The 17,029-nt window shown below is 45.7% G+C and overlaps 1 pseudogene; it reads left to right on the top strand.

Moving 5' to 3' along the window:
• Positions 1 to 120, top strand: LOC134895464 (5S ribosomal RNA; annotated as a pseudogene).
• Positions 121 to 17,029: the final 16,909 nt, after the last annotated feature.

Below are 17,029 nucleotides of genomic sequence, written 5' to 3'. Positions count from 1 at the left end.
CATTGCGGCCATACTCCATTGGATAAGCCCAAACCCTTCCGAACTTGGAAGCCAAGCAGTGGAAGGCCGGACTAGTACCAGGATAGGGGACTACCTGGGAACATCCTGGTGCTGCAAGACAATATTGTCCATCAAGGCATATATCAACCCTTTAGGGCATTCTATTTTGGATTGTAGAGAGGACTGGGAAAGCGCATGGGAAACCGGAATGAACCAATGATTTAATTCCCTGCGATTATTTCTTCCCAATGGGATATATGCAGGCTGAATGAGGGTTCATACAAATATTGCACAAATTCTTTATAACTATAGCTAAAGCTAGTTCACCCCTCTTTATTTAGTATTTAACTAATAATAAGAATTTACTTACCGATAATTCTATTTCTCGGAGTCCGTAGTGGATGCTGGGGTTCCTGAAAGGACCATGGGGAATAGCGGCTCCGCAGGAGACAGGGCACAAAAGTAAAGCTTTTACAGGTCAGGTGGTGTGTACTGGCTCCTCCCCCCATGACCCTCCTCCAGACTCCAGTTAGGTACTGTGCCCGGACGAGCGTACACAATAAGGGAGGATTTTGAATCCCGGGTAAGACTCATACCAGCCACACCAATCACACCGTACAACTTGTGATCTAAACCCAGTTAACAGTATGATAACAGCGGAGCCACTGAAAAGATGGCTCACAACAATAATAACCCGATTTTTGTAACTATGTACAAGTATTGCAGATAATCCGCACTTGGGATGGGCGCCCAGCATCCACTACGGACTCCGAGAAATAGAATTATCGGTAAGTAAATTCTTATTTTCTCTATCGTCCTAAGTGGATGCTGGGGTTCCTGAAAGGACCATGGGGATTATACCAAAGCTCCCAAACGGGCGGGAGAGTGCGGATGACTCTGCAGCACCGAATGAGAGAACTCCAGGTCCTCCTTTGCCAGGGTATCAAATTTGTAAAAATTTACAAACGTGTTCTCCCCTGACCACGTAGCTGCTCGGCAGAGTTGTAATGCCGAGACCCCTCGGGCAGCCGCCCAAGATGAGCCCACCTTCCTTGCGGAATGGGCCTTAACAGATTTAGGCTGTGGCAGGCCTGCCACAGAATGTACAAGTTGAATTTTGTTACAAATCCAACGAGCAATCGACTGCTTAGAAGCAGGTGCACCCAACTTGTTGGGTGCATACAGTATAAACAGCGAGTCAGATTTTCTGACTCCAGCCGTCCTTTAAATGTATATTTTTAAGGCTCTGACAACGTCCAACAACTTGGAGTCCTTCAAGTCGTCTGTAGCCGCAGGCACTACAATAGGCTGGTTCAGGTGAAACGCTGATACCACCTTAGGGAGAAAATGCGGACGCGTCCGCAGCTCTGCCCTATGTCGAATGGAAAATTAAATAAGGGCTTTTATAAGACAAAGCCGCCAGTTCAGATACTCTCCCTGCCGAAGCCAGGGCCAGTAACATAGTCAGTTTCCATGTGAGATATTTCAAATCCACATTCTTTAGTGGTTCAAACCAACTGGATTTGAGGAAATCTAAAACTACATTTAGATCCCACGGTGCCACCTTAGGCACCACAGGAGGCTGTATATGCAGTACTCCTTTGATAAAAATCTGGACCTCAGGGACTGAGGCCAATTCTTTTTGGAAGAATATTGATAGGGCCGAAATTTTGAAACCTTAATAGATCCCAATTTGAGACCCATAGACAATCCTGATTGCAGGAAATGTAGGAAAACGACCCAGTTGAAATTCCTCCATCGGAGCACTCCGCTGCTCGCACCACGCAACATATTTTCGCCAAATACGGCGATAATGCTTCGCGGTGACTTCCTTCCTTGCCTTTATCAAGGTAGGAATGACTTCTTCTGGAATGCCTTTTCCTTTTAGGATCTGGCATTCAAACGCCATGCCGTCAAACGCAGCCGCGGTAAGTCTTGAAAAAGACAAGGACCCTGCTGAAGCAGGTCCCTTCTCAGAAGTAGAGGCCACGGATCGTCCGTGACCATCTCTTGAAGCTCCGGGTACCAAGTCCTTCTTGGCCAATCCGGAGCCACTAGTCTTACTCCTCTTTGCCGTATAATCCTCAATACCTTTGGTATGAGAGGCAGAGGAGGAAACACATATACCGACTGGTACACCCAATGTGTTACCAGCGCGTCTACAGCTATTGCCTGCGGATCTCTTGACCTGGCGCAATACCTGTCCAGTGTTTTGTTGAGGCGAGACGCCATCATGTCCACCATTGGTTTTACCCAACGGTTTAATAGCATGTGGAAAACTTCTGGATGAAGTCCCCACTCTCCCGGGTGAAGGTCGTGTCTGCTGAGGAAGTCTGCTTCCCAGTTGTCCACGCCCGGGATGAATACTGCTGACAGTGCTATCACGTGATTCTCCGCCCAGCGAAGGATCCTGGCAGCTTCTGCCATTGCCCTCCTGTTTCTTGTGCCGCCCTGTCTGTTTACATGGGCGACTGCCGTGATGTTGTCCGACTGGATCAACACCGGTCTTCCTTGAAGCAGAGGTTTCGCCTGGCTTAGAGCATTGTAGATTGCTCTTAGTTCCAGAATGCTTATGTGAAGAGACTTTTTCAGGCTCGACCACACTCCCTGGAAATTTCTTCCCTGTGTGACTGCTCCCCAGCCTCTCAGGCTGGCATCCGTGGTCACCAGGATCCAATCCTGCATGCCGAATCTGCGGCCCTCCAATAGATGAGCCTCCTGCAACCACCACAGAAGGGATACCCTTGTCCTCGGCGACAGGGTTATCCGCAGGTGCATCTGAAGATGCGACCCTGACCATTTGTCCAACAGATCCCTTTGCATGGAATCTGCCGAAAGGGATTGCTTCGTAAGAAGCTACCATTTTTTCCCAGGACTCTTGTGCATTGATGTACAGACACCTTTCCTGGTTTTAGGAGGTTCCTGACCAGGTCAGATAACTCCTTGGCTTTTTCTTCGGGAAGAAAAACCTTTTTCTGAACTGTGTCCAGAATCATCCCCAGGAACAGCAGACGAGTTGTCGGCATTAATTGGGATTTTGGAATATTCAGAATCCATCCGTGCTGCTTTAGCACCTCTTGAGATAGTGCTAAACCCATCTCTAGCTGTTCTCTGGACCTTGCCCTTATTAGGAGATCGTCCAAGTATGGGATAATTAATACGCCTTTTCTTCGAAGAAGAAATATTATCTCGGCCATTACCTTTGTAAAGACCCGAGATGCCTTGGACAAACCAAACGGCAGCGTCTGAAACTGATAGTGACAGTTTTGTACAACGAACCTGAGGTACCCCTGGTGTGAGGGGTAATTGGAACGTGGAGATACGCATCCTTGATGTCCAAGGATACCATAAAGTCCCCTTCTTCCAGGTTCGCTATCACTGCTCTGAGTGACTCCATCTTGAACTTGAACTTCTTTATGTACAGGTTCAAGGACTTCAGATTTAGAATAGGCCTTACCGAGCCATCCGGCTTCGGTACCACAAAAAGAGTGGAATAATACCCCTTCCCTTGTTGTAGAAGAGGTACCTTGACTATCACCTGCTGAGAATACAGCTTGTGAATGGCTTCCAAAACCGTCTCCCTTTCTGAGGGGGACGTTGGTAAAGCAGACTTCAGGAAACGGCGAGGTGGCTCTGTCTCTAATTTCAACCTGTACCCCTGAGATATTATCTGCAGGATCCAGGGATTTACCTGCGAGTGAGCCCACTGCGCGCTGTAATTCTTGAGACGACCGCCTACCGCCCCCGAGTCCGCTTGCGAAGCCCCAGCGTCATGCTGAGGCTTTTGTAGAAGCCGGGGAGGGCTTCTGTTCCTGGGAAGGAGCTGCCTGTTGCTGTCTCTTCCCTCGTCCTCTGCCTCATGGCAGATATGAATAGCCCTTTGCTCTCTTATTTTTAAAGGAACGAAAGGGCTGCGGTTGAAAGGTCGGTGCCCTTTTTCTGTTGGGGAGTGACTTGAGGTAGAAAGGTGGATTTCCCGGCCGTAGCCGTGGCCACCAAATCCGATAGACCGACCCCAAATAACTCCTCTACGCATCGCCTGTCCACTGTCGTGTCCATAAAGCTCTTCTGGCCGAAATGGACATAGCACTTACCCGTGATGCCAGTGTGCAGATATCTCTCTGTGCATCACGCATATAAAGAAATCCATCCTTTATTTGTTCTAACGACAGTAAAATATTGTCCCTGTCCAGGGTATCAATATTTTCGATCAGGGACTCTGACCAAACTACCCCAGCACTGCACATCCAGGCAGTCGCAATAGCTGGTCGTAGTATAACACCTGCATGTGTGTATATACCTTTTTGGATATTTTCCATCCTCCTATCTGATGGATCTTTAAGTGCGGCCGTCTCAGGAGAGGGTAACGCCACTTGTTTTGATAAGCGTGTTAGCGCTTTGTCCACCCTAGGTGGTGTTTCCCAGCGCTCCCTAACCTCTGGCGGGAAAGGGTATAAAGCCAATAACTTCTTTGAAATTAGCAGTTTTTTATCTGGGCACCCCACGCTTCATCACACACGTCATTTAATTCTTCTGATTCGGTAAAAACTACTGGTAGTTTTTTCACACCCCACATAATACCCTGTTTAGTGGTACCTGTAGTATCAGCTAAATGTAACATCTCCTTTATTGCCAAAATCATATAACGTGTGGCCCTACTGGACAATACGGTTGATTCGTCACCTTCACCACCGGAATCAGTGCCTGTGTCTGGGTCTGTGTCGACCGACTGAGGCAAGGGGCGTTTTACAGCCCCTGACGGTGTTTGAGGCGCCTGGACAGGCACTAATTGAGTGTCCGGCCGCCTCATGTCGGCAAACGACTGCTTAAGCGAGTTGACGCTATCCCGTAATTCCACAAATAAAGGCATCCATTCTGGTGTCGACCCCCTAGGAGGTGACATCCTCATATTTGGCAATTGCTCCGCCTCCACACCAATAACGTCCTCATACATGTCGACACACACGTACCGACACACAGCAGACACACAGGGAATGCTCTATACGAAGACAGGACCCACTAGCCCTTTGGGGAGACAGAGGGAGAGTTTGCCAGCACACACCAAAAAGCGCTATATATGACAGGGATAGCCTTATGATTAAGTGCTCCCTTATAGCTGCTTTTATATTAATATATTACCATTTATTTTGCCCCCCCTCTCTGTTATACCCTGTTTCTGTAGTGCAGTGCAGGGGAGAGACCTGGGAGCCTTCCTGACCAGCGGAGCTGTGACAGAAAATGGCGCCGTGTGCTGAGGAGATAGGCCCCGCCCCTTTTTCGGCGGGCTCGTCTCCCGCTATTTAGTAAATTTAGGCAGGGGTAAATATCTCCATATAGCCTCTGGGGCTATATGTGAGGTATTTTTAGCCTTTTTAAAGGTTTTCATTTGCCTCCCAGGGCGCCCCCCCCCAGCGCCCTGCACCCTCAGTGACTGCCGTGTGAAGTGTGCTGAGAGGAAAATGGCGCACAGCTGCAGTGCTGTGCGCTACCTTAAGGAGACTGCAGGAGTCTTCAGCCGCCGATTCTGGACCTCTTCTTGCTTCAGCATCTGTGAGGGGGCCGGCGGCGTGGCTCCGGTGACCATCCAGGCTGTACCTGTGATCGTCCCTCTGGAGCTTCATGTCCAGTAGCCAAGAAGCCAATCCATCCTGCACGCAGGTGAGTTCACTTCTTCTCCCCTCTGTCCCTCGTTGCAGTGATCCTGTTGCCAGCAGGAATCACTGTAAAATAAAAAACCTAAGCTAAACTCTCTAAGCAGCTCTTTATGAGAGCCACCTAGAATTGCACCCTTCTCGGCCGGGCACAAAAATCTAACAGGAGTCTGGAGGAGGGTCATGGGGGGAGGAGCCAGTACACACCACCTGACCTGTAAAAGCTTTACTTTTGTGCCCTGTCTCCTGCGGAGCCGCTATTCCCCATGGTCCTTTCAGGAACCCCAGCATCCACTTAGGACGATAGAGAAAAATGCATAAGATGTATAGCCCATATATTTTCGCATTTTAATTATTCGGTTTCAGAGGAAACTCCGCTATTTTTAGATAGTACTAAATAAAATTTATAAATCTTATCTGTGTATTGCAATGTAACATATTAATCTTCCAAAATAAGAGTGCTTCCCAAAAAGAGTAATTTGTTTCTTTTCTTCTGCTGTTCGTGTCATGTAAAGGCACAGCGCTGACAACCAGGCGGCTTTACATAGATGGATTTGCCCAAGCAGTCCCAGGAACAGTGAGCTGAGGAGTAATGGCGCCGCAGACACTGACAGGGAGTGAGGAAAAGACAGAGATGCAGCTCCAGGACGGGAACACTTGCTGGAAATGGTGCCCTGGGGCTGGGGGAGGGGCTTCAGGTCTAAACCTTATCCCCCTTGCTGGCAAAACCACCAGGTACTGTGGGCGATATTAAAATCGGTTTTAAGAGAAAACCTGACCTGCGCCCATGCCCTGGTGATCTAGTTGGATCGCCTGTATCCACAGTGTCCACCGCCAGCGCGCGCGGCCCGCCTCCCACTGACCGCGACGGATCGCGATAAAGACCGGGTCCCGCGAGCGGGATCCACTTACCACCTTCCGAAGCGCGGCCACGCGATCCTGGAGAGCCCCAGCCGTGTGTGTCTAACATGAAGAAAACCGGAGCCTCCGCTGTAGGTACCCGGTAACCAGGGTTCGGGAGTGTACAGCGCCGCTGGGGAGAGCTGGAGCTGCAGCAGTGAATGTCACAAGACATTTACCACCGCTGCTGCCCTTGAAGTCTTCACTTTTTACCTCATAAAAAGCTTTTCTCAGGGCTGCTTGGAGCAGCCCCTCTGTTAAGTGCCTGCTTACTGCAGCACCAACTGAAAAACTGAGCTCCTGTGCTGGGAGGCGGGGTGATATAGGAGGCGGCGCTATGCATCTTGAGAAGAAGGTCAAAGTTTTGAGCCTGTTGGTGCCTCAGATCAAGATCCTACTCTACACCTCATTGTCCAGACTTGTGGAGCCCAGTGTACCCCGCAGCAGAAATGTTACAATTAGCGGATCTGTGAAGAAGAGACAGAGCTAAATGACACAATTTTATACCATTTGGCCCCCGTTAATTCCATCAAGTATTATATCCCCATTCTGTCCGCTTCACTAGGCAGTGAGTGGGATGCGGGAGATACAGTCTCTGTTCCGAGGGTGGGGGTCTCCTGCAACTTCCAGGAGAGAACGTAAGTATGATCCAAAGGGTCTTCCAAGTCAGCCCCTGGTAGACAATTACCCTATCCACATCCATGCACGACAAGAGGAGAAGACTTGGGTGGAGGCACTACGTCACTGAGAAAGAAGTGAGGACACACTGCAACACCCTTTCCTCACTTGAGAAAAAGAGGTGTTATGTAATGTTTATCAAAAGCACTTTTCAACTGACGTTTTGGATTTTCTCTTTCTCATTTTAATGTCACACATTCTAAATTAAATTAAATAGAACCATGGGAAGTTAATATATGCAATCTTAATAGAAAAGGGGTAATGAGAGAAGCTTTTAAGAATTGGAACACTGAATAAGTTCTAAAAAATAAAGATCAAACATTTCCGGACCTAACATTTTTTAGACTGGGCTGACCTTCATCTCTTTCATCAGCTTTGCATTAGCTAGCCATGTATGCTATATTCATTTTGTAACAGGGCAGCTTAGAAATAACAGAGTAGGGTTTTCTGTTTAATGTATAGTACAGAGAACACGGCTCCTTTCTAAGTTAGTGATTTAAATCAACATTGTGGATTTTAAGAGTGTGCCTGTGGGAAGGAAGATTGGCAATGAATAGCCTGCCTCGTATTTGGAATCTTTACATTTTGCTCTTGCTTTTATGATTGAAAAAAAAAAAATGTGCCCACCGGACTATAGGAGCTCAGTTTGTGGTGCTCGATTTAAACATAAAAATATCATGTTACTTACTGCCTGCTTTGCTTGTCTTTAACTTTTTGATGTAAGATCTTTGATTCATACAGAAATGTTTTTGTCACCAAAATCTTTCCACATCAGTTTGACGGGAATCTGGCTCACATCTCTACTCTGTGCCATTGGAACCTGTTGCTTCCTTTGTCTGACTCTCATTGTATGGCAACGTACCAATATTTAAACTAAGCTAAGGAAACCAGAAAAGAAAGGGCTAAAAGTTTCATTCAATGAGGACTCAATATCGGACTGTTGCTTTTCTGGTTTGCTTAGCTTCCATTCCATTCTTCACATCATAATACTACTCCTATATCCAGACATTGCTAGACATTTCAGCTCCCCAGATGAGAAAGAGCACCTGTGTCTCACCCATCCCCAATTTTCCCCCACTCCTATCCCCCATATCTCCTGATAAAGTCAGTTATCTACCTTTTAACATTAGCTATATACTAATACCGTGTAGCCGTAATGGCCGCTAAACCTCGTGCACGTGCTACGCACTCCGTACGCTATTTGCGTATGAAGACCTCACACGTGGTACGCAAGTAACGTACACACACTGCGCTGGGTGTATGGAATACACACAGCGAGTGTACACACAGACAGTACTTTATAAACTTTAAACACAGAGCCTGATTATACTGTAAGTCTTAGTATTGAGATACTGCAATGATATACCACTGGTTAACCTATTTATTTAAGCAAGCTGTTTAAGTGATTGAGATACTCAGAAACCCTTTGTACTAGCTAGAGAAACACAGACACCTTGCTGAGGTTCCAACACCTTTACTAACGAGGTTTAGCTATGTAAAAAGGGAAAAATACAGTTTACAGCTTATACACTACAGCACTAACTTGAAACACCTAAGCAGGATAACTGGACATAAATATACAATAGCGTCTTAATCCTAAACAATAACAGAGAGAGAGAGAGAGAGAGAGTATGGCAAATACAGACAGAGATTAAGTTGGTCACAGAGAAAAACTTACACACTGGGGAATGATCGCTGCGCAGTCCTGGTCACCAGCTCTCAAGTTAGTCAGTGATGAAAACCTTTTGTGGAGAGTAGACTGAACTAGCCCAGACTGGCTGCCTTATATACACTAAGTACAGTACACTACAAAGGGCCCCACAATCTTATTGTTCATTGGACACAGGAATCTGTCTTCGCATTATAACCAAAGGTCATAGGTTAGTTTGAACAGGTGGGTTGTGACTATTTCAGACTGCTCAGGTGGGAGGGAATCTCAGGTTTCCCCCCACATGTGTAATAAAACAGCAAATACTTTTAAAGTCCATAAACTACTTTTATATATAACTATACGCTGGAGCGACCGATCTCTTCCTAACCAACACCGGAATGTTTCTAATAAAATACTCTTCGGTTCGGTACTAAACACTACTGGTCAGACCCTGTCTGACCCTTCGTATCATGCAAAGAGGAATTCCTTTGTTCATGAACCAGTTACACTAAACATACTTACAGATATTATTAAAGGGACCATAACCTATAAAATATACTATTTGGATTAACTATGTAACGATCGAGTCGCCCGCCAGACGCACACAAACTCTACCGTAAATGCACATACCACGCGCCTGAGCGCACGACCGTGGAGGCGCCGCCACGCAACTGCGAATATGCGCACGCACGGGAGAGAATGTGCACGTGCAGTGGGCAAGCGCATGGGGTTAGTACAAGGCATCATAGGTCGCTATATTTTTCGACTTTGACAGTCCACCCTTTGGCAGTCACCAATAACTGCCACTTCCTAAACAGTTCAAACAGAAAAATATATGTCATCATGTAAATACCTTTTTATGATTGGGTAAAGGGAGGAGAGGAGAAGGTGGGAAAAGTATGACCTAGTGAGACAGTAAAAGCATGTGTGTATGAAATCCATGTTTGAGGGGTCATGTATCATCGTGCCGTACGTGTTCTAAATCAAGCTTCGAGGTATTGCGAAGTATACATTTGAATCCTTCTTATCCCGTATCAAGGGTCTGTGGATGGGCTGTCAAACTTTACCAAACTCTTTTCGGCTTTTGGTTGCAACAAATGGGGGAGCACATTTAGTTGATGATACATGAATGGGGGGAACATGTGAATGCTGATATATGTGTCTATATTCCCTGTCGACTATGTGTGTCATTACCTGAAGGTTGTAGAAATGAGGATAAGAAGCAATCGTTATAAATGCAGTCGTAAACTATGTGAGTTTAAATAAACAGTCGCCGATTGAGGTCTTGTCTGATGTCTTGTCTTGATGTACATGTTGTCAGATGTCTCTCGGTGCTTTTGCTATAGGTGGCGACAAAAGCTTTTCCAGTGTCCATAAAATTACAGTCTCTAAAGTATTGGGCTTTCGTAAAAAGTTAAAGTCACTAGGGACATTGGGGGTCTGTGACATAGTTCATCAATGGTCTGTATAAAAGAGGTTGTCAAATTCTTCTTCCAAGCGGATGTCTTTGTACCTTGGAGGAAAACAAAGGAGAAACGGGTGAAAGAAACGGACCGTGGAATCACATTTTCATCACAACATTGTCTCTATCGTTGGGTCATAAATCAAATTAGTTGTTGTTATTACAGTGTCCTCGCTCCTCAGACTCATCACTCTGGTACTACCTTTACACTTCGTTAAAGTCCGAACGCATCTAAATATCAGACCAACCAATATGACGACTCCCAGAATACACAAGAGAAATTCCCCTACATCCATTATAATACCTTGGGCCCATTCTCCTAAACCAGAGAACCAATTTCGTGGGTTCAACCATGACACCCAACTGGTCAGCTCATTACTCACAGCAGCGAGAGTGAGATTATGTCTCCTTCGGAACTCCCACTTCAATTGCAAAATGTCATCCATCTTTTGGTCTATGACCTCGGCCGGGTCCTCAGTGCTGTTTGTAATATACGTGCAGCACTTTATTCCATACTGAGTTGCTAGGGTGACACAATACCCGCCTGTCACTGCTGTGAGGTAATTGAGAATCATCCTATGCTGAACCAGCTCTGTTTTGTAGGCTTGTAACTCTCTCCCAGTATACCTGAACGTGTCGTCATACATTTCGGTGATATTGTCTAATAAGTTCGCTAGCGCAGATATATATCTATAATTTATCACTCCTCTGGCGGTACGAGTGATATCTAACGCGAGTAGGAATTGAATTCCGGTGGATTCATGGATCAGATCAGAGGCCGGATGCTCTGTCCTCTCTATCAGGTGCCGTTTAACGACGTGCTCGTAATGAGTGTGAGTATAAGGAGCTTGGGCACCGCGGTGAGTCTTTCATTTTGATATGGGATACAGTCATTACTTCAGGCAGTACTTTTCCAATGTAACACAATCCCTCTGAGTTTGGGGCAAGACACTTATACGCCTTTCTCCCGCATATGAAATATGCATCATCGGGGAGAACATATGGGACGGAGTATGACATAACCATGTTACAAATTTTCCATGTGAAATCTCCTAACCCTAACTCTCCCATCTGTCTAGTACACGTATCCGGTTGTACGATATGTGCACAGTATCCTGGTGATACTTCTCCAACTCGCATGGTCCTACTTCCTAGTGTGTACCTATACCGGAAATATTTTCCACTGTCGGCTATCTGACGTATAAGCTCTGTGTCTATGGGCATTCTATCGGCTCTATATGAAAATGTCATGGTTTGATTACTCCATGACACTTCCCAATTTCCCGGCTTTCGGAGATTGGAAATGTTAAAGCATACTAAGGACCTATCCACATGATACTGGTGGAGCTTCAAACTAGGAGGACTAGAGATATTAAACCTCTTGTCCACCGGCCTCTCACCACTTAACTCAAGTACCTCTCCTACAGTTAACGGAATGGTACTAGCCCTGATTTGCTGTGACCTTGAGGTACTTGAGAGCATACCCAACAGTCTGTCTGGTTTAACACTTTACCCACTAAGGAGTGATAGTCACTCAATGGATGCCGGTCCATGTGGATATTAAAACTGGACTGACATTTCTTGATGCACCCATCCTCAACTATATTGTCACAGTGCTTACAGATGCAGTTCTCTTCAGCTAACAATCCTTCACAATTCCTTCTATTGTCAATGCTATCAGATCGTTTTCTGATACTCGCCTTTACTCGGTGATTATGTTGCTCTTGGAAAACTACGCCTCCATCCTGGTCATTAGAACCCATTCCAGATCCTTTCTCGACTTCCATGGTACTCTCACCGAAGCAGACTGCTCTGGTCAACAACAGGGTCAACAGGAAAATACGGATCACAGTCTCTTGGGGCAAGTCCATCTTAGAGGAGTAGAAAGAGAAATTTGTAATGTGGGTACAAAAAAAATAATTTGAGGGGAAAGGGAAATGTTACGATGCTTTTGTCCTCTAGTCTTGTTGTTCTTCTTGCTCTGTTGTCATCTCAAAGGTGCTGTCTCTCAGTCTTCCAAACGAACATTCTGGTGATACAATATTCCTTCCAAATCTGCGATCTTTCTGTAAGGAGCAAAAATCTTGCATTACCATCTGTCTAACTGATGTGTGACATACCATCTGTAAAGCATGAGAACATGAGAGAGAAGAGGAAAAAAAAAAAAACGAGAGAGAGAACAATTCATATATATGTTACATAAAACAACAAACAAAAAAAAAAACATTGTCAGATCTTCCGTTCACCATCAGGCTGTCACACCAACACATCCATTGGTATCTTTGCGCAGTCTCCCCCCACCAGTATTTCCACACTTTACTCTTTTGTGCCTGGCCAGGACACACCGATGTCGGTAGGTCACACTGGGGTTAGGTAGACTTCTGCAAAGACCAAGTAGCTATGTGATGTTTGAGTTCTGCCGATGAACGTCAGAGATGGGGAAAAAGAAACATTTACAGATAAATTACAAAGTTTACCCGGCCGTCCCTGTGTCTTCAAGGAATGACCTCCCAATTTCATTGACTGTAACCTCAGGCTTACTATCAGTCCTAATGATCACCTTTCCTGACTGCATATTACAGGTGCGGCCCAAACTTCTTCCTATATGATCCCTGATTACAATTTTGTGTGTCATAACTCTGCTCGTGTTTTTGTCTAGGGGGTTGATATACCTTCTGTGGATCTTTAAACCTACAACTACGTGCAAAATGACCTTCCTTATGGCAATTATAACACCTTATCACCTTTGACTTACCCACAGGGATCTGAGGCTTCTTACCTCCCTGTGCTTCCCTGTGCTTGCTGATGTTTTGCTCACGCCCAACAGCGGACTTTCTTAATGCAGCCACTGAGATATTGCTCCAGTTTGGGTTGGTGGTCTGTACCCTTGTTCTCAACACTTCCTTTAAACCATTCATTAATACCTTAACCACTATCTCTCTATGCTGTGCATTTCTCTCAATGTCCGTGATCCCAGTGTCTCTAGCCATTACTTGCAGTGCTCGATTGAAATAATTAGAAGTACTTTCCCCTTCTTTTTGTCTTATGGAGAAGATTTTGTTCCACTCGACAACGGCTAGGAAATATACTCCTAACTGTCGGTTGATCTGCTTAATACATTCCTGATTGTGTTCCTCCGTACGAGGTACTTCTGTGTCTAATTTACAATCAGCAATAAATTTCGCAGGGTCAACGCTGGAGGGCAAACATGCCCTCAGCACTGTCCGCCAATCTTTGTTGGTGGGTTCTGTGGAGTTTCCTAGTTCTTTAATAAACCTCTGACATGCAACTAGATCTTTCCTAGGATCAGGGAATTCAGACATAATTGCTCTCAATTCCATCCGGGATCAGGGACGGCGCATTGCACTGTCCCTGGCGGGAATGATTCCCTGAGCGTCAGTCTTCCCATTGGGGACTGTGATCACCCTGACAGGATTAAATTCAACTACATCATCTTGTGTTGGCTCTACAATATGAGGTACATTTGTTTGTGCGTGATATATAACACCGTACGTACCTGTGGACACGACCTCACCTGACCCTCCGTTAGGGGGCTTGATTACTGCCTTTACCGATTTGGTCGCGTCCACCTGGATGTCTTGTATAATCGCTGCTGGAAAAGGTGCCGACATCGTGCTGGGCTCACTTTCTTGCTGGTAATCCTGAGGGAAGTTTAACATGGGGTGCAACTTGCACGGGTTAACAGTTGTACATTTAACAGTTTTACTTTTATCATTGTTACATTTGTTACAATTATTCTTATCATCAATAATACAGTTGCTAAGTGCATGTTTATCATACCCCAGTGTGCCATTCTCTGTAACCACTTTCTCTCTTGTTGCCATATTTTTCTTACCAAAGTGAGAGTCAGCTGTGTAAGCTAATCCTCCTTGTCTCTCACCTTCCCGTTGCCATAACTGTAAACAATCATAATGTCGGATCCGTCTCTTTGCAGATTTAATGAGACATATCCTTCTCCTTAGATTTTGTAACACCTTGGGGCTAAAACTGCCTACCCGTGGGAACTTTTCCCCGTCATGCACAGTCATTCTTTCCCATTCATCGCACAAAACCTCTGTGTGTGAACCGTATTTCTCACACATGATATACCTTGCCGACCCTATTGGCCGGCTTACTAAATCAACCTGAACCAAGGTTGCTCGCCCCCTACCTGAACAACTGGCCCCCATCTTTGCAGGTGTTGCTTTCACTACCTCTGACCTTCAAATCAGGGTCTTCAGCAAACCCTTACAAAAACCAAGATGTCCGGGGTAGGCCGACGGTGAAAGTTCAACCGAGTGCTTTCACACACTTCTCGCCCACGTTGGCCAGTACTTCAATCACTGACTCAGAGCTGCTGTACCCAACCTAGGGCCCCTATAAACCTTTATTTACTGGGGCGTGTGGGAGTAGGTTACCCGTCCCCAGCAAGTATTGGTTGTTAGAGAATTCACGAGTGACCAGCGATCCTCCCTTAAAATAAAAAAAATTACACAAATCACGTTAGAATGTACAAATAGCGTTTATGACCCCTCTAGCGTGCGCAAATGGTACTGGGTCAAGTTACAAACTAATGCACACAGTTACATGCGGTACAATCGTACTGCACATAAGCAACTAATCTTATGTGCGGAACGACCAACGGAATCAAAAATTGTGGCTGCGAATTCCTTCAGCCAGAGCTTAATGGCCTATATGGGTACCGCACCAACCCTCCTGTGGTTGTGCTTCTTGACTCTATCTATAGCGGACTTCCTAGTCTGCTGTACCTAGACCTCCTGGTCTGTCTCTGGACCTCCTGGTCCGTGACCTCCTGGTCTGTGTCTACAGTAGACCTCCTAATCTGCTATACTCTAATGCTCTTATTTCAATATTTAACAAGGGATGCCTCCCAAGCCACCACGCGCCGTCACTTTCACGGATGTACCTCACGAGAACTCGACTTCTAGGTTCCAACCAAAAATGAGAAACTTATATGTATATACACACTCTTTCACCTCACTCTTTCACTCTTTACTTTCGTTTCTGTATAGAAATCCCTTTCATTCAGTATCGCAGTCTAGTCCAAGAGGAGTTGCAACTAGAGAAGGTTCCTTTTAGATTAAAATTTAGGACACTGAGATTGACTTGCGCTATTATCGCGTTGCCTCCGTATCGCCTACTAAAACAATACTATCGTGTGATTTGTATTACGTGGGCGTATCCGTACGCTTCGTTGCGTAATATACGCTCCGTGCGTCGGCCCTTGCGTCGCGTATGCTCGTTCTGCCCCTTGTTAGAGACACGTGTACGCAGGCCAGATATGTCCACAGAAATACAACTAACACGTTTATATCAATGTAAATGATCTTTAACTGTAATCATCTACCGAGCACCACACAGATCTTTCCTTGTATCTTTAGGCAAAGCCGTGTGCATGTTTTACAAATTACTCCTTTACGTATTATTTTTACTTTTAACTACCAATAGCAACAAATCTTTCTCAGCACGTTATCAATGATAAATGGCAAACAGGAAAGTGAGATATGTGAAAATACTAGAGATGAGCGGGTTCGGTTTCTCTGAATCCGAACCCGCCAGAACTTCATGTTTTTTTTCACGGGTCCGAGCGACTCGGATCTTCCCGCCTTGCTCGGTTAACCTGAGCGCGCCCGAACGTCATCATGACGCTGTCGGATTCTCGCGAGGCTCGGATTCTATCGCGAGACTCGGATTCTATATAAGGAGCCGCGCGTCGCCGCCATTTTCACACGTGCATTGAGATTGATAGGGAGAGGACGTGGCTGGCGTCCTCTCCGTTTAGACACTTGATTTACTAATTTTGGGGAGCATTAGGAGTACTCAGTAGTGTACAGTGCAGAGTTTTGCTGATAGTGACCAGTGACCACCACTTTTATTTATAATCCGTTCTCTGCCTGAAAAAAGCGATACACAGCACACAGTGACTCAGTCACATACATACCATATCTGTGTGCACTGCTCAGGCTCAGGCCAGTGTGCTGCATCATCTATATATATTATATATCTGTCTGACTGCTCAGCTCACACAGCTTATAATTGTGGGGGAGACTGGGGAGCACTACTGCAGTGCCAGTTATAGGTTATAGCAGGAGCCAGGAGTACATAATATTATATTAAAATTAAACAGTGCACACTTTTGCTGCAGGAGTGCCACTGCCAGTGTGACTAGTGACCAGTGACCTGACCACCAGTATATAATATTAGTAGTATACTATCTCTTTATCAACCAGTCTATATATTAGCAGCAGACACAGTACAGTGCGGTAGTTCACGGCTGTGGCTACCTCTGTGTCGGCACTCCGCAGCCCGTCCATAATTGTATATACCAGTGACCTAACCGTGGTTTTTTTTTCTTTCTTTATACATACATACTAGTTACGAGTATACTATCTCTTTATCAACCAGTCTATATATTAGCAGCAGACACAGTACAGTGCGGTAGTTCACGGCTGTGGCTACCTCTGTGTCGGCACTCGGCAGCCCGTCCATAATTGTATATACCACCTAACCGTGGTTTTTTTTCTTTCTTTATACATACATACTAGTTACGAGTATACTATCTCTTTATCAACCAGTCTATATATTAGCAGCAGACACAGTACAGTGCGGTAGTTCACGGCTGTGGCTACCTCTGTGTCGGCACTCCGCAGCCCGTCCATAATTGTA

This window comes from Pseudophryne corroboree, chromosome 3 (assembly GCF_028390025.1).
Source record: "Pseudophryne corroboree isolate aPseCor3 chromosome 3, aPseCor3.hap2, whole genome shotgun sequence".
NCBI lineage: Eukaryota > Metazoa > Chordata > Amphibia > Anura > Myobatrachidae > Pseudophryne > Pseudophryne corroboree.
The sequence above is the reverse complement of the archived record's forward strand: the minus strand, read 5'-3'. Positions and strand labels throughout refer to the sequence as shown.